We start from the raw sequence: 18655 nt of genomic DNA, 5'->3' as shown, positions 1-18655 counted from the left end.
GCAGGCAGAGAGAATACATAGAAGGAAAAATTTTTTGATGAAAAAAAGAAGGAATGAGACGGAAGGAGGAGGAATCCAGGAGCTAGCCACCCAGCCACCCAGCCACTCAGCCACTCAGTCACTCAGCAACTCAGTCACACAGCCACCCAGCCACCCAGCCACCCAGCCACCCAGCCACTCAGTCACTCAGCCACTCAGCAACTCAGTCACACAGCCACCCAGCCACCCAGCCACTCAGTCACTCAGCCATTCAGCAACTCAGTCACACAGCCACCCAGCCACCCAGCCACCCAGCCACCCAACCACCCAGCCACCCAGCTACACAGTCAGAGAAGGAGTAAGAAGGAAAGAAAAGGTATACAGGAATAGAGAAATACGAAAGCCCTGAGGCCAAAGATAGGTGGGATAATTTAAAATTAAGAAAAGCTGGTTAGCAACAAGCCAAGCTAAGGCCAGACATTTATAATTAAGTATAAGCCTCTATGTATGATTTATTTGGGGGGTAGGTGGTAGACCTCCCCCAAAGAGTAGAAACACCAACAACAATACACCTATCTAGTCTCAAGTTCTTGTCCACGTTAGCCATGTGAGGCATGGGCTCCATCTCATGGAATGAGCCTTTAGTGCATTCAGAAAATGGTTGGTTATTCCTACAATATTTGTGTCTCTACTGTACCAGTATATCTGGAAGGCAGATCCTGTTTTTTTTTTAATTTCGAATCTAGAATACCTATGCATTTGAAGACATCTGTAAACAGTGTTTGTTCTTCCCACATCAATCTGTAGATAAAAATACTTCTATTTTATATTAATTTTTAACTATTAATTAATTATATTAATTTTTATATCAATACTTCCAATCTTAATCTCTGGATTGTATCATAGTTATTCCCTATAGAAAATCACCATTCCCCATTTTCCACAGGATGCCTCCTGGGCACTTGAGGCAAACTTGAACTGATACCACAGACAGGTGGTATTTCAGTCTTCTCCTGCTGGCCAGTCTCTACCACTCTACTATCAGCCAAGGCTGAGATGGATGGACGAGTGTGGAGTGCTCAGTAACCATGCAGTGAGGCTGTGTTCTGAGTGGCGGATGGTTGCTTCTCTCTCCTTCCATCTTGGTCTGCTGACATCTCATCCAGAGCTTTACCTGAGGATAGCCCTTCAGGACAGTCCTGGTTAGTTTTCTGTCAACTTGACACAAGCTAGCGTTATCTGGGAAGAGGAACCTTGACTGAGAAAATGCCTCCTTTAAGGGAGTCTGTGGGGGCTTTTTATTGATTAATGATTGATATAGGGTGGCCCAGCTCTCTGTGGGTTGGTGAGCAGCAAATTGAGCAAGCCAGTAAGCAGCATTCCTCCATGGCCTCTGCATCAGGACCTGCTCCAGGTTCCTGCCCTGACTTTCCTTCATGATAGACTGACATGGAAGTGTAATCCAAACGAACTCTTTTTCTGCCTTTGGTCATGGTGTTTATCACAGCAATAGAGACCTAAGACAAGGGCTTACAAACAAGTCTCAGGCCACTCTCTGGAGCAACACCCCCTCCCCCGCCCCGATGTAGACTTGTGCTGACTTCCCTCTGTCTTTTGACTTGCTCCTGACCTTTCTCTGGGCAACTTCCCCCTCCATGTTCTAGAGAGATAAGCGGTGTCGACCATGGTAGAGTGACGGGTTGGTGGTGATGGGAGAAGGCTGTAGCTCGGTTCCACTCTATCAGTCAGCACCAGGGACCTGTTACCTGGTGACCAGAGATGAGAAAACACGGAGCAAAGTAGCTCCACTTCCTGCCTCTGCCTGAGTCGGCTGTCTTTAGTGAACTCTCTCATCTTCCCCTTGCTTCCCAAGATATTTCTTTTCGAGACTGTGTCTCTTATAACCCAGGCTGACCTTAAACTGATTTTCCAGCCCCTGCATCCTGATCAAACCCAGGGCTTTGAGCATTGTAGAGAGGCAAACGGTCTACTGACTGAGCTACATCCCAAACCCTTCAAGAGATTTTTTTTTTCCCCCGACACAGGGTTTCTCTGTGTAGCTTTGCGCCTCTCCTGGAACTCACTTGGTAGTCCAGGCTGGCCTCGAACTCACAAAGATCCGCCTGGCTCTGCCTCCCTAGTGCTGGGATTAAAAGTGTGCGCCACCACCGCCCAGCCGAGATTTTTGAGTATGTTCCCTGAGCACATTGTGACAGGTATGTGTGCAATTCTGGGGGCACAGAACCCTCTAAAAGTGTGAACTTCCACCCAAACTCACCTTTTCTGGGATAACAATTTTCCAAACTTCCCCGGACTCTTTCCTTTCCTAAATAAAACCATTTTTTAAAAAGATAAAATGTTTCTCATATTTCTTGGAAATTTCATTATGTATTTCGATAAATGAAGTGTAGAGAAGTCGAACAATGTAGATCAAATTCCTCTTAAAATACATGATTTTTCTTCCAAATGAGAGGAATTGTGCTTTGCAAAAACTGTGGGTTTGGTTTTCCTGAACCAAAATCACTTGGAAAAAAAAAAAAAAGTTTGAGACATTCAGCAATTCCAAACTGTGGCAGGGTTCGCCCATCCTTAATTTCAAGGGAAATTAAATCCAGCTGTTTCTTATTCATGGCCATTCAGCTCACCACATGCTGTTTGGTCAGGGGCACTGGGACATCCGGGAAGCTGCTGCAAGGCTGTTTTTAAGCCGCACTGCTTCAGCCGGGAAGTGGGCTTGGCCATTGCCTCTCTTGGCCCAGTCTCTCTGTCTTCCACGCGGAACCCACAAAGTCCTAAAGAATTAAAAACTCGCTGAGGCAGTCCCAAAGCTATGTGAGGGCTCTGGTGGGTCAACCCGTCCAGTCTCCTGCTTCAGTGCAGATTCTAAGGTTCATCCTCAGAGTCCTTTCTCTCCAGTTCTGTCCCAGCTTCACGGTTAATGGTTTCTGCCGTCGGTGTCCTTCCCCTCAGGAACTTCCTTCCGTGCGGTGCTAGCCTACTGTAGTGAACATCATTGATGCGTCACTGGGCTCCCCTGAGACCATTTTCCCAGCTGTCCGTCCCCACCGCCCCCCCCCCCCCCCATTCCTTATTGGCTGGAATCAGGCGTCCTTAGGAAGGGTGATGATGGCCTGCTTTTTCTCTCAAGTGGATGGAAATGCTTGGCTGGCTTGGCAGAGGTGAGTTGTAATACTGCCTTCAATCTCATTTGCAGTCCCCACACTTTGGTCTAAACAAACTTCTTCAATTCCAGGGGTATCGAATAGCCTCCCATTTCCCTGATAAAGACTGGAATGGTTCCTCGAATCCCCAGAAGTTCGTAGCATACTTTTCTCATTGTGTGAACTTTCTTAAATGAGACCATAGGGAAAAGCACAAGACTGCCTTTGCAGAAAGATGACCCACTGGTGGGGAACAGAGGATAATGTCGAGAACAGGAACAGTCCATATTCTTGGTAAACATAAACCCAGTAGACTTTGACAGTGCTAGATAACTTAGTAAAGGGTGACATATTCTCAGGAGCAGACAAGGAACAATGCTCCATCGGTGTTTGACGGTGGACGCTTAGGGCCCTCCACAAAGTGTGGCAGAATACTCTTGTATGAGGGTAGTGGTTAGTGCTAATTGTCAACTTGATAGGAACCGGCTAGGAGACAACCATCCATGCACACCTGTGGGGAATTATTTAACCTCTGTGCTGGCCTGTGAGGGATTATGTTGATGGAGCATGAGTAGGTGGCACCATTCCCTGGGCCTGAGTCCAGGACCGCATCAAAAGGAGAACTCAGAACTAGGCTCAGGCATTCATTGCTCTCCGCCTCGCCTCCTGGTTGTGAACCGATGCTTCAAGACCCTGCTGCTTTGACTTTTCTGCCATAAAGGCTTGCGCCCTGGAACTGGGAGTCAGGCCGCTCTCCCTTAAGTTGCTTTTGTCAGAGTGTTTTATCACAGCAATAGGGAAAGAAACTTAGGTGAGGATTGCGGGCGAATGGGTGTGAGTTACAGCAATCTGCCACATTGGGGATAGTGCTCACCATGGCAGTGGGGAGCATGGGGCTCACGGTGGTGGCAGGGGGGTAGGGTGGGCACAGAGCTCACCGTGGCAGCAGGGGAGGGGGCACAGGGCTCACCGTGGCAGCACAGGACGGGGCACAGGGCTTACCGTGGCAGCGGGGGAGGGGGCACAGGGCTTACCATGGCGGTGGGGAGGGGGATACAGGGCTCACCGTGGCAACACGGGACGGGGCACAGGGCTTACCGTGGCAGCGGGGGAGGGGGCACAGGGCTTACCATGGCAGTGGGGAGGGGGCACAGGGCTTACCATGGCGGTGGGGAGGGGGATACAGGGCTCACCGTGGTGGGGTGGGGGGCACAGGGCTCACCGTGGCGGCGAGGGGCACAGCGCAGAGAGGTTTGTTGTGGCACACTTGGACTTGAAGCTTCGTCTTCTGACACACATTATGATTTGAATATGGAATGTTCCCCCAAATGTCTCACCTGACAAAGGCCTGGCCCCTAGCTGGTAGCATTATAAAGGGGGGACTGAATGAGGAAGGTGCCAACTTCATCAACGAAATAAGCAGCTGAGGAGTTAATAACTGAGTGGGCTTGGGAGGTGCGGCTCGGGTGGGGGAGGGAGATTGATGCAGGTATGTCTCTGAGGGATGTTTTCCCAGGGGTTCCCTCTTCCCTCTGCTTCCAGCATGCACAACTTGAGGGTCGCTGCTCTGCCACACTTCCTCCTGCCGTGGTGTTCTTCCTACCACAGGCCTATGGCCACAGAGCTGGCAGAGCCCATGGAAACTTCTGAATCTGTGGCCTCAGACAAGTATTTTCTCCCTTGATTTCTCAGGTATTTTGTCACAACTACCACACTGTGGTGTTGGGGAAAAGGCCTTTCAATTTTCTAAGGCGTTTCAATAGTTGTTATTATGGAATAACCTGCTTTTGGATGGAGAAGTAGCTGGGTTTCGGTACAGCTGAAAGGATGTGCAGCTGTTAATGTGGGAGGCATAACAGCCTTTGTTACTGTTTCCAGCAAACTCACGGTCTGTGGCACTCAGTACAGGGACTGAGGCACACGATACAGCTGTACGTTGTTGAAGTAACACAGGAGAAAAGGATTCATCAAATACTCTCCAGGTGGACCTTATGTAGGTGGGGTAATCTTTTGTTTTGAGACAGGGTCTCACTGTGAATGCCAGGCTGGCCTCAAATTGAAGTGCCCCCTGCTTTTACCTCTAGAGTTACAGCTGTGTACCACCTGGCACTGGAAGGCTCTGAGGGTCAGGAAGTCAGCAACTCCACCCAGTAGTTGAGATACTGCTTGGGAGAGCCTTGCAAATGTAGAAACTCAAAACTGACCCAGGCTAGAAGAAAGAGGAACTCCACTTTAACCAGCCCATCACTTACCAGCATGAATAAAATCCAAAGTGTAGTGATAAATGTACATACACCTGTTTAATTGTCCAGGTTGATGTCCCAAGGGAAATAGGGACTTACAAACTGTGGTGATATACTGTGTACCCTAATAAACTTGCCTAAGGATCAGAGGACAGAGCCAGCCACTAGATTAGACTTAGAGGTCAGGCAGTGGTGGCACACACCTTTAATCCCAGCCCTTAAGATTCCATGCCTTTGCGTGGGAAGCACAGACACCTTTAATCCCAGGAAGTAATATGGCAGGGTGGAGAAAGGTATATAAGGCATGAAGAAACAGGAACTCACTCTCTTTAGGCTGAGGGTTTCATAGAGGTAAGAACTAGTGGCTGGCTATTCTGCTTCTCTGATCTTTCAGCTTTCACCATGATATCTGGCTCTGGGTTTTTTATTAAAAGACCATCTATCTAAGTTTCGAACCATCATTTTGTTATGAGGTCCTGGGTGAGGGGAGGTCATCTAGCAGTACTGCGGAGTCTGTTCATCCTGGGAAGATGACCATGCAGAGGAGCGGAGTGACTGGAAAGTGAGGTGGCTGATGTGAAAGAGGGAGGCGCAGTGGAGAGAGTGACATTTGGAGATCCTGGGATTGGGGGTGGAGGGGTCGGGAGAAGTGACAGGAGAGTGTCATAGACAAAAGAGCTGTGCAGAGAGAAAGTAACAGTTGTAGATCATCTAAGGGGCTGGAGAAAAACCAGCCACATAGAGAAAACAACAAAATGACCAACTTTATTAGAACAAAGAGCTCCCTCCAACGGATGGGAGGAGCCTCAGAGGTGGGTATCTAAAGGAGAAGGGGGGGGGCACTCCCAGAGCCAGGAGCAGTCCCTCTTAAAGGGATCAGTCTTTGTTTTCCAGATTGATCCAAGTTCCCCTGACCCTCCTTCAACGTCAGTTAAAGAAAAAAATACAATTTCCTTTGCCCCAAGAACCTACAACCACGCTCCTCTGAATGCCATCTCTCCCACTTCCGACCCCAGCAACTCTGTTGCTATGGGAGTGTTTTGAAGGGTTTAGGATTTGTTGTGTGGGATCTTACGGCATGTATTTGTGTCTGGCTCAGGATGAAGACTTTGAAATTCATCTATACTGCTATCATCATCAGAGATCTTACATTTTGATGGTATCCCCTTGGGTGGACCCATTTGGCTTATCTTCTCATCTCCTGGTAAACATTTAGACTGTTTATAGATTCAGGAATGCTTCTGAGTACAGCATCCATGGACAGTGGTGCAGGTGTCCACGGAGATGGCTGGTTTCGCGCCAGTGTGGAATGCGGGAAGAACAACTCAGCTAGATTCTTCTGGTAGATGCAGGATTACTTTTTAAAGAAAACAGAGTGGCTGTTCTGCCTCATATGAGCATCAGCAGAATATGATGGTTTCATTTTCTCTAAAGAGTCTTGCACATTTGGTTTGGCAGTGGTTTTTAAAATATTGCACTTTTTTGTTTTTAATCATGTGCACGTGTGTGTTTGTGCACATAAGTGTTGGAGGCCAGAAGAGGGTATCAGATACCCAAGGGATGGAGTGACAGGTGGTTTTTTTTAGATTTTATTCCCTAAATCTGTGCTACCAGTGATTCTTAAAAATATAAATTGAACTTTTGTAAAAATATAATTGACGTTTTATTGTGTAATTGAGCTTTTATACCATGTGCCCTTATAAAACTGAGTTAGCAGTTCAAATAATTTTCTCTAAGGATTTAATACTAATACTTTAACTTTTCAAACTTATTAGAATTAATATTATACCCAATTTAAGCATACAAGTCCTGAGATTGTTATGTGCTCTGGCTACCCTCATCTTCTGTGTGGTTATTTATGTGTTTCTGTGTGTAGTGCACACACTTATACATTCCATAAGGAGTTGTTTATGTCTTTCTGTGTGTAGTGCACACACTTGTACATTCCATAAGAAGCTTGTAGGATTATATGTTCTGAGGAAGTTAGGAGCAAGCCATTGTTTCCATGTATTTATTGTTTCTCCTGGAAATCATTTCTTCCTGAGGATTGGCATTTCCATCTGGCGTTACTTCCTGTAAGCCTAAAGATATCCCTTTAACACACACACACACACACACACACACACACACACACACACACACACACACACACACCCCCTCTATCTCTCTGTGGTTCTGGTAGAAGAGTAATTTCTCATATTTGAGAAGTACATTTTGTCATCATTCTTGAAAAAAGTCCTTTTTGGTGGAACTAGAATTCTGGACTAACAGTCTCTCATTTTGGTGCTTCCTGACACTCCCCCTGTCCGCTCACTCTGGGGGCTTCTCCTCTGAAGCCTGTGGGCATTGGAATCTTGGCTTTTCTGTAAACATTGGGTCAGTTTTCTCATTCCTTTCAAAGTTGCCATTTTTGTTGAAGGAATTTTGACAGGCATTTCTGAGTACACACCCCTGCATTTATGTCCTGTATAGGGACCTCTGGGCTTCTGGAACCTATCAATCTGAATTTAGTCTTTCACTAAATGATTTCTGTCACCGTATTTTCAATTTTTTTCCTGCATCATTTTTTCCCCATTTTTGAGGACTCTGTTTCCTTGCACACTAGACATTTGATGTCTCACAGGTTCTTGGAATATGATAAAGGTTTTCAAATATTTTTCTTCCTTTGGTTTGAATAATTCTATTGATTTATATTCAGGTTAATTATCATTCTTCTCTTGCCATTATTTTTTTAATTCTCTCACATAAATTATGCTAGATGATTTATTTTTAGTTCTAAATTTTCAGTTTGGACATCTTCATCCTCTGGTGAGAATTATATTTTTACTCATTGTTATTGTGTGTTTCTTTACCTTTTGAACGTAAGGGTTTTGCTTTGATTTATTTTGCTTTTGCTGAATCTAGTGCCTAACACATGCTCCTCAAACCCTCGATCCCTGGGCTGAGCCCCAGCCTCCTCCATCATCGCTTCAGTTAACTGCTTTAAGACCTTTGTGAAGCTTTCTCTTGTCCCTTTCAGTGAGGATTATCTGTAGTAACATCTCCATTAAGACCCAACGATAGATTAAAAATGACTTCTCTTTATTTTCTTCTTAAAAAATTATTAGTAGTATTTAAGCTGGCTTACCAAGCAGCTGGTTTCCTTTCTGCATTTTCATCCTTCATTTTGGTAGATCACCTCCTCCTGTCCTGTCCTCGTCCCCTCTTCCATCCCCACTCTTTTCCTGCTCATGCCCTTTGCCCCAGTACCCCTCTGCTGTCACATCTTGTGCTCTGTCACCCCATCTACACACTTTCCGAAAGCCTCTTTTTTAGATTTTTTTCCTCTCTCGTGGCCTCTGTCACTTTCTCATGTCCCCCACCTTGATACAAAGATTACACACGTGGACCCTCTGCACACAAGAGGAACCGTTCTGGGTTTGTCCTTCTGAGCCTGGGTGACCTCGCTTTAATATAATTCTCCCAGTTCTGTTCATTTTCTTGCAAATTTGATTATTTTCTCCTTCATTGTGAATGCATACAATCCCATTGTGGATGCATACAATCCCATTGTGCACACACACCACATTTTCTTCATCAATTCATCTACCAATGGGCATCTAGGCTCCTGTTCTAAAGAAATTTGATGATAGCTGAGCTCCAGAGCTGGTCTCCGTGGTGTTGATGTGGTTGCGATGCTCTGAGTTTTGAGTATTGATTGGTCTGTATCCTTGGATGCCTCTCATCCTTCACTATCCTGAGTACCTCCCTGTTTTTAAGAGTCAGAAAAATAAGAACACCTGAGTGGTGTTTTCCTCAGGATGGAGCCAAGGAACATGGGAATTTCCGTGTACTAGCTGTTTTCAGGAACAATCTGCTCCCTCCAAAGTTTGCTTGCTTTTCTTCTTTCTCTCAAGTCCTTGGATAGCTGGTTTTAAGTACTTTTCTAATGCTTTTGTTCTTCTGGAGAATGTAGGTTTCTTAGAAGAAAAGCTCTTGATGGTTTAGTTCCTGTTTCATCGATTCTCTTCATCCTATTTTGGGTTTAATGTATTCTTTTTCTAACTTCTCAACGCTGTAGCTTAGGTTAAAAAACTTTAGACGTTTCCTCCCTTCTAAAATAAACACCCCCAAACTCATACTGACCCCATTTTTATCTAAAATTTTAGGATTGTGTCTGTCATGGATGTTACATTCATTTTATATAAAAAGATATTATCTTAACATAATATTATATAATGTAAGCCCCATTGTTCCAATTTGCTTTCTGTTGCTGTGATAAACATGATGATCCAAGAGAACTTAGGGGATGAAAATGTTTACTTCATCTTACATTTCCAGGTAGCAGTCCTTCAGTGAAAGACTCAGGGCAGGAACCTGTCAGCAGCAACTGAGGCAGAGGAACTTTCAACACGTGGGTCTTTGAATATTCACGACTTAAACTGTAGCAGTTCAGGTGACCAGAAACTGTCTTAGGTGTGTCTCAGAGTGTCCGTTAGCATAACTCACATCAAAGCATGATGGCCCTGCTAGAAGTCACCTCTGTCTGTTCTGAAGGATGAGGGAACCCAGGGCAATTGTGCTCCTCGGAGGGAAGCCCTCAGTCACGTGCTGCAATGTGGAACTGTACGGTGACATAAACTCTATTATTACCCGATCCACAAGTTGCTTTTAGTCCTCGTCTTTACCACAGCAATAGAAACCTAACCAGGACAGAAATTGACACCAGGAGTGGCGTATTGATGTGACAGACCCAACCATGTATTTTGAGGAAGACTATAGTGGCATTTGAGCTGAAGGCCTGAAAAGTCATTGAGTTATCAGAGTTCAGTGGGCTGTTCTGTGGGCACTTGGAAGATGAGACTATTGAGGACAATGCAGACAATGGAGGCCTGGCTTGTAAAGTTCCAGAGGGAAGCAAATACTCTACTGGGGCTGTTTGTGTGTCCGTGTGTCCGTGTGTCCGTGTGTCCGTGTGGTATTTTGATTAAGAACATGTGGTGTCTGGTCAGCTGGGGCTGAAGAATAAGAATCTGATCTGAACTTGTTCCTTTCTCAGAATAGGGAGGAGGAATTGTTTGGCTTATTTCCAGGTTGCAGTCCATTTTTGAAGGGAATTCAAGGCTTGAACGTGAAGTAGCTGGTTACATCATATTCACAGTCAAGAACAGGGAGAAGTGAGCACACCCATGATGCCTACTTCAGCTTCTTACCCAGCCTTTTCCTGTCCTACATAGTTTAAGACCCCTGACTTAGGGAATGGAGACACTCACAATGGGCCGCATCTTCCTACATCCACCAGTAATTGAGACAATCTCTCACAGCTGTGCCCATAGGCCGAGCTGGTCTCGACAGTCCATCATTTTAGACAAGTTGACATTTGAAACTAACTATATAGCCTACGGTGTGGTTACTCCTTCTGTCCTCCAACTTCCACTGTGAAATGGGCTCTGTATCCATCTCCAGTTACACTGAGGTACCTAAAGGTGCCATGGGCCAAGCCTACCCTCCTCAGGTCCAGCTCTCCACAAACCCTCTTTCCCATTAGCACATCCGGGAGCCTTACCTGATCCAGCTTTTCCCCAGCTGCTTTCCACTCCTGTCTTAGCCAGCCTCTTGCTACTAGAGGTTCAGCCTTCATTTTGTTTTGACCAGCAATAGAATTTCTGACTTGCTTCCATTCTTTGTTGACTCTCTCTTGATTTGGAAGTGCTGTGTCTAAACCTGTGCTCTGGAGCTTCATTCTCTTGATCTTCAGTAGTTATTGTGGACTTGTACTATGTTACTCTCTTGCTCACCCCGCCCTTCATCAAGTCACTATAGTTTGACTCTTGACTATCCCCCAAAGGCCCATGTATTAAAGGATTTATTCTCTGTTTAGTGCTATTGGGAGGAAGTCAAGTCTCAACAAGGTAGGACTTGTTGAGAAGCCTTTAGGTCATTTGGATATGCCTTTGAATGGGACAGAAGGAATGATGGTTCCTTTCTCTTTCACTTCTTGTCCAAAAGGGGAGGGTTTTGCTTTGCCTCACACCCCTGTCCTGTCTTGTTGCCTAACTACAGGCTCCAGAAAACATAGCCAATATCTATGGACTAGAGCCTCCTTGACCTTGACCCAATATGACGCTCTTCTTCTAAGGTCATAGCCTCAGGTATTTTGTTATGGTGGTAGAAACTCACTAAACATAGCTCTTCTTAGACGGGTCTTCCCTGATGCCGTGACCTGTCTGTCAGAACATTTCAGTCAGCTTCTGAAGATGCCCTTGTTCTCTTACGTGTGTATTTAGCTCTTTTTGGTGTCTGGAGCTGGATCATTCCAGCTCCTGCTTGGTTATTATAGCAGCACTGTTCTGGGACTGCTTACTTGCCCTCATTAGGTTCAGAGGCTGGGTATCTGGTTCTAGTTGGCTCTGCTAACTCTGTCGGGTTTGTTTATCACTACACAGAATAATCATCCAAGACCTTAAGTGGTGACATAGCAATTCCACCATAGTTTTGTTTTTGTTTGATAAAGTGCTGGAGAACCTAGGACATTTCACCTCACTCTAAGGGCAATCAACTGCTAAATCCCCCTGGCTGCTTCCAGTGCATCCTGACATGGTCTTTCTGTAGCAGGATAGAACACAGGATAGAAGGCAGACTTTGTGTAAGCCAGCCCTGCTCACTAGATGGGTAAACTTGGAGACGAGATGCTGCTTATCTTCTTTGAGATCCAGTCTCATAATCTGAAAAGTGAAGCCCTAACAGCACTCATCTGTTTTGATGACACAATTTAATCATAATGGATATCTGAACCAAGCTAGATACATACTCTTGGTCATCATTATTATGGAATAGTCTTCACACTGTGAAGATGTGCTGCTCTAATTGGTTTAATAAAGAGCTAATGGCCAATAGATAGGCAGGAAGAGGTTAGGCGGGATTTGCAGAAGGGAAAAAAGAGAACATGATGATGAAGGAGGGTGGAGTCACCAAAAGACAGAGGAAGCAGGAGATGAACTTGCTCTGCTGAAAAAAGACACTGAGTCATGTGGTAGTACATAGATAAAAAATATGAGTTAGTTTACGTTATAAGAGCTAGTTAGTAACAAGCCTAAGTTATTAGCTGATCATTTATAATTAATTGTAAGTCCTTGTGTGGTTATTTGGGAACCTGCAGTCCTGACAAAAAACTCTGCCTACACACCATGACCGTTCCTCTGGTGTTCACTTAACTCTGGTTTCCCCAAGACTTGTCTTTGGGCAAGCATTTGTCCAGCCTAAGGTGAGCACCAGAGTTGGGTATTCTCTTTTGATCTTGGTGACTGGGATTCATACTCCTATGCACTTATTTTTTTGTTTTGCTTGTGTGCTGTATATTTGTGAATGTGTGTGTGTGTGTGTGTGTGTGTGTGTGTGTGTGTATGTCTATGGGGGCCAGCAGTTGACCTATGTATATTACTCAGTTGTTCTGCTTAGTTTTTTGAGAACAGTTTCTCTCAGTGAACCTGGAATTATTGACTAGCTAGACGTGCCAGACCTCCAGAGGTCCATCTGCCTCTACTTGCCTAACATTGGCCATGCCCAGCTTTTTATGTGGATTTTACAGTTCTGAACTCAGGACCTCATGTTTTCCTAGCAAGGAACATACCCACTGAGCTAGCTACCCAGACCTTCCTGTATGCTTTTTAATGGATCACTCTGTGTCATCCCTAATCTGGATCCTTAACCCACATCCTCAGTTCCTGAATAACACATCCCTTGAAGAATAGAAGGCCTCCAAGGACTCCATCTGGCTTCCAGTCTCATGCAGTCCTTGGGCAATCCATTCTGCTATCACATTTGTCCAGGGTTTAACCCATCATGTGGAAATTTTCCCCATGAGTAGAAGTACATGATAAACTTTTGCATTAGGATGACAGATGAGGAGGGCAAGACTCAAATGGCTGCTGTTGGTTTTCTGGATTACTCTGGGCAAGTGACCCTCCAGGGTCTTTTACAATGTGTAGCTGGACATGTCCTACCTCCTTCACAGGCTATGGGATGTCTTCAGTTCCCTGAAACATTTGGAGCTATAGAAGTTTATTATTTGGGAGCTGGATAGGTGGCTCAGTGGTTAAGAGCACTTGTTGCTCTTGCAGAGGAATCCAGTCTGGTTCTCAGCCCTCAAATCAAGTGGCTCATGACTATCTGTATCTCCAGCTCCATGGAATCCAATACCTCTGTCCTCTGAGAGGACTTGCATACCCACCCACCCAGAAGCACACACTTATTCATAGTTAGAAAGACATATAAATTTTTAGAAGAATGTAAAAATAATAGCACAGTACTAAACTCAAGTAAAGGAGCAGTCAAGCTTCAGAAAGAATAGATTTCACAGGCCAAGTGTTTCTGGGAAAATATGGACTTTTTCATTAAAAATTTGACAACTCAACCTGTTTGTGATTTTTATTTTGCTAATTATTGTTATTGAGAGAGAGAGAGAGAGAGTGTGTGTGTGTGACATGCCATGTGTGGAGCCACTCCTGGAGGCCAAAGGGCAACTTTATGGTCTCCTTCCTTATTCCTTTATGTGGGTTTTGGGGATGGTGCTGGGATTACCATGGTGGTGTGGCCAACACTTCATCCTGGGTCATCTTTCCAACCTTTGTGTCAGATGTTTCAAGGCTGAAGTCGGGTGAAATCAGGGCTTTCTGACAGGAGAATATGGAGCTTCCACATGGCTACCCTAGAGTTACAACTTCACATACAAAGTCCACATCCCCCATCTCCCAGGAAGGGGTGTAAAAAGGCAAGAACGCTGTGCATTGTGGGCAGGGACAGCTCATTTCTCAGCCGAGGTCTCTCAGTGGAATAGTGGAGTAGAAAACAGAGTGAGAAATTTGGTGAAAATTGAAGTCCACAGACTAGCCTCATGGCCCTGCCTTGTTTTGTAAAATAGGCTTTGTCCCACTCCGAATGCAGTCATCAAATTTAACCTACCATCTGCACAGGCTTATTTATTTCCAAATATTCACACCAAGAACAAGACCTCATCAGCAGGAGTCACATTAGACAAGTGAAGCCTCCTGGAGAGAAGGCTCCTGAGAGGGACTCCAGGTTGGTCTCTTTGTTGTATGTGTGCTTAGTTTCCATGGGAGACCGCTCAGCAGACATCTAGCAGCTGTCTGATGGACACATACCTCTGCCATGTGGATTTTAAAGAGGTGTGTTGATTTACAGCCACACCCGTATCCAAGACTCTAAGACATCTGTCAAGAAGCCTCTTTCTTTGACTCTATCAAAGAGCTGTGGAATGTTAAAGATTTGAGTAAAGGACTCATGGATGAAAGGATACCCTGACAAAGTAATTGGGTGGATCTCTGATCGTAGAAAAAAAATGAAAGGAATTAGAAGAAAGAGATGAGGCAGGGATTTCACTTTCTGTTCTAGGATTAGAAAGGCAGCAAACACATTCCTTTAGGCTCAGATATCAAATAGCACCTTGCACATGTGGTGGGTTACTCCTGGAATCCCAACTACCAGGGAGACTGCGCAGGAAGATTGGCAAGTTTGTGTGCACTCGGGGCAACTCAGCAAGACCTTGTCTCAAAATAAAACAAACAAGGAAAAACAACAGGGCTTGTGATAGAGCTCGATGGCAGAAAATCAAAACAAAACCAAAAAAAACCCACTTAGCATGCTCAAGACCCTGGTTCTGAGCATTGGGCGTATGCACACACACACACGCACGCACACACGCACACACACACACACTCACAGCCGCCCTGCTTTAAATAGACTTTAGTACCTAGTCACTTCCTCATTTCTGTAACTATTATTACTGAGACAGGTTATTTCAAGTAAGTTTATTCCTGATATTTCTGAGGACAAAATAGAACTCTCTCCATCTGAGCCAGCATCAGCACGACACCTTTAAAGTCCAGTGAATGCAGACAAAACACCCTATAGCATCAGGCTTTCCAGGGTAACAGTGGTTCACATAGTAACGGGACAGAACAAGGCTGCTTGTGGATAGACCTACAGCACTGAGTTACTGGGACAAACAGAAATGGGCTCATAGAGTATTGGAGGATATATTTACATTTGTCCGTCCATTAAGTAGTTAGACTCAGGAATAACATGCGTTCACACGGAAGTCAGTGTGGTCTTTCTGTCATGCCCCAAACAATGGTCCAACTTTGAGAAATAGGCATTGCTACCCTGCTATAGTAAATGACAGCGTCAGAGTAGATACAAATCGGGGGGGAAAGTAGGGCCATTCATCTTGGGTGGGGCACAGTGCAGAGGTCACGTGTCTTTCTACAGACAACAAGAAACTGGGGCATGATGATTTGAGAGACGGTACACTGCCAGTTGTCCTAAGTAGTGTGCTGTTGGCTCCCAAATCAGCATTCTTTGGGATGGGGTCCCCACACCTGCCTGTGAATTTTGTTAAGCAGTTTCCTGGAATGCATCCTTTTGGATTACAGAGTCTGTGTACCAAGTCTCTTTGTGCTTTAGGCTTCCTTAACAGCCTACAGAAATAATCCCTCAAAAATAGACCTGGCTGGCTATCATCCTGCCTTCCACTCCTGACTGCTCTTTAATACTCCGTCTGCACACAAACAGAGCTTCCTTTTGTCATCTGGAGGCTTGTTTTGTGAAAAACTCCCACACAGTCACACTTCCTGTAACAGTTTGGTCCAATTCAACATCCTTGCTCCTCAACGGTGACAGGAGATAGAAGAACGGATAAACTCGGATGGAAACACGATAGCCCCTGGGCTTCCCTCCAGCCTTCATGGCGGCTCTTTACTTTTCCACAGTACTAGACAGATACATAACTACTTTTCATAGTATTGATAAGCCAGGAGATGATGTACATTCTTCGTTTGCAGACAGTAATTTCTGAGTTTTAGCTTGTTAGGGACAACATGTACCATCATTAATAGTTGTTCCCTTAGAGACTGACTGTTTTCTAACTTTTATTTACTTGTACATTTGGGGGGAACCAAATTAGATGTCACTAGGCATGGGGAGATAAGGTTATTAAATAAAATTTGACCCATGATCAAAATGCATTGATAGCTAAGGGTTATATCATCTAGAGTAAGTAGCTAACCATAGGAAATTTGATTACGGGATTTTAAGATAACCCCACTTTTTCAAGGTTTCAATGAATTTTTTGGTTACCATACAAATAAAAGTGCTTTACTGTGACATTCTAATGTCTTGCATGGATGAAGGCTGACTCTGTAGATCCGCCCCTCAAGAGATGATGAGGAGACTGGAAGCACAGGCCTACTCACAGCCCCGGACACGGCATTCTCCACATCCAGGAGAGGGGAACTTGGCACTCATGACTTAGAGCTGTGACCTGAAAAGGCTTCCCGGCTAAGCAGGCTCTGCACTGGCTAGGAGGGTCATAAATGGCTCCACACTCCACTGAAATCTACTTTTGCTGACTGAGTGGGCCAGAGAAATGTGTTCTTGGATTACCCGCTTCTGTGGTAGTAGCAATGTGAATAATCTAACTTCCAGGAAAGTGACATTCATTTATACCCTTTCTAGAAATGAGCCCAGCTCATTATGTGAGTGCTCTCCATGGACTTGACAGGTTGGGTAGAGACTTCCAGTTATATCTGAAGATTTTTTAAATTTATATTACTTTAAAATCATGTGTCTATGTGTATGTGTGCAGATGTAGGGGGTTATGTGCACTTTAATGCAAGTGTCCATAGAGCCCAGAAGAGGGTGTCTCATCTCAGGGAGTTGGACTTAACAGTGGTTGTGAGTTGCCAAGTGAGAGCTGGGAACCAAGCTTGGGTCCTCTGGAGGAGCAGCAAGGGCTCTGGACTGCTAGGCCATCTCTCCGGCCACTAAATTTGAAGATTTTTAAAAGGTTGACTAGGCAGTTTGGTTATGTATGAAAACCACTGACTACAGGACTTGAAGGGCATCCTCACAGGACACAGGACAAAAATGACCAGATATAGGAAAAGATGTCCAGTCTACCTAGCATCCCCTACTCTATAAGTTAAGGATGATACTGCATTCACCTTCCTGTGGCAGCCTCATCATTTGTTAATTCTGTGTTACAGCACGGGGGATCAAACCCAGGACTTGTGTAAGCTAAGTGCATGCGTGCTCTGCCACTGAGCCACACCCTCAGCTTCATTGGAGGCTTTTATATTCATGTACCTATTACGTCCTCTGTCTGACTTTCCAAACTTGTAATGTTATTAGTGATCAGCGATTGATTATGGACCCCAGTTCTATTTTTAAACATCCTATAGTATAAGAACTGGAAAAGAGAAGTTCCCATGGGCAGGTTTTAGATACAGAAGTGTTTCTAGTTTGGTTTGATTTTTTTTAAAACCCAGAAAATGAGTTGTCTAAGTTGGATGGACAGTGCATCTGTTGCCAAGGACACAGAATGTGACTGTAAGTAGTAGCTGGGGTGAGGTGGCATGGCTGGAGCTTGGCTTTTACCTCCTCCTCCTCCTCTTTTTCTTCCATTCTTCTCTCACACATTACATCCCAACCAAAGTTTCCCCCACTCCACTCCTCCCAGCTACTCACCTCCCCTCTCCCCTAGATCCACTCCTCTTCCATTTCCCTTCAAAAAAGAGCCTCGCAGGGATATCAACCAGACATAGCATATCACGTTACAATAAGACTAGGCACATAAGGTTGGACTATGTAGTAGTACTTACTTTTCCAACCCAGTAGGAGGAAAAGGGTCCCAAGAGCAGGCAAAGAATCAGAGATGCCCTTCATTCCCACTGTTAGGAGTCCTACAAGAACACCAAGCTACACAACCATAACATATATGCAGAGGACTTAGCTCAGACCTATGCAGGCTCCATGATTGCTGCTTCAGTATCTGTGAGCCCCTAAGAGCCCTGCTTGGTTGATTCTGTGGGCCGTGTTCTTATGGTGCCCTTGACCCTTCTGGCTCCTACAATCCTTCTTCTCCCTCTTCCTCGGGGTTCCCCTGAGCTCTGCCTAATGTTTGGCTGTGGGTCTCTGCATCTGCTCCCATAAGTTGCTGGGTGAAGCCTCTCTGCTGCTGCTTCTGTGACATAGTTAGTGGCAAAGCTTTGGAAAGAACCGGACTCCATCCATTGGTGTTTCTCAGAAAATCCTGCGATTCAGGCACAGAATCAACACCTATGATGAGTCTGTGGTGAGTGTCCCACAGAAGCCCAGGTTCTGTGCACACACACACACACACACACACACACACACACACACACACACACATTTTCCCTCACCTTTCTCTCCCCATTTTCTTTCATCCCAGTCTGCCATGTTCTCTTTCCATGTGTT

The sequence above is a fragment of the Peromyscus californicus genome, unplaced genomic scaffold (genome assembly GCF_007827085.1).
Source record: "Peromyscus californicus insignis strain IS unplaced genomic scaffold, ASM782708v3 Scaffold_16__1_contigs__length_79575227, whole genome shotgun sequence".
NCBI classification, from domain to species: domain Eukaryota; kingdom Metazoa; phylum Chordata; class Mammalia; order Rodentia; family Cricetidae; genus Peromyscus; species Peromyscus californicus.
Note: the sequence above shows the minus strand (reverse complement) of the source record.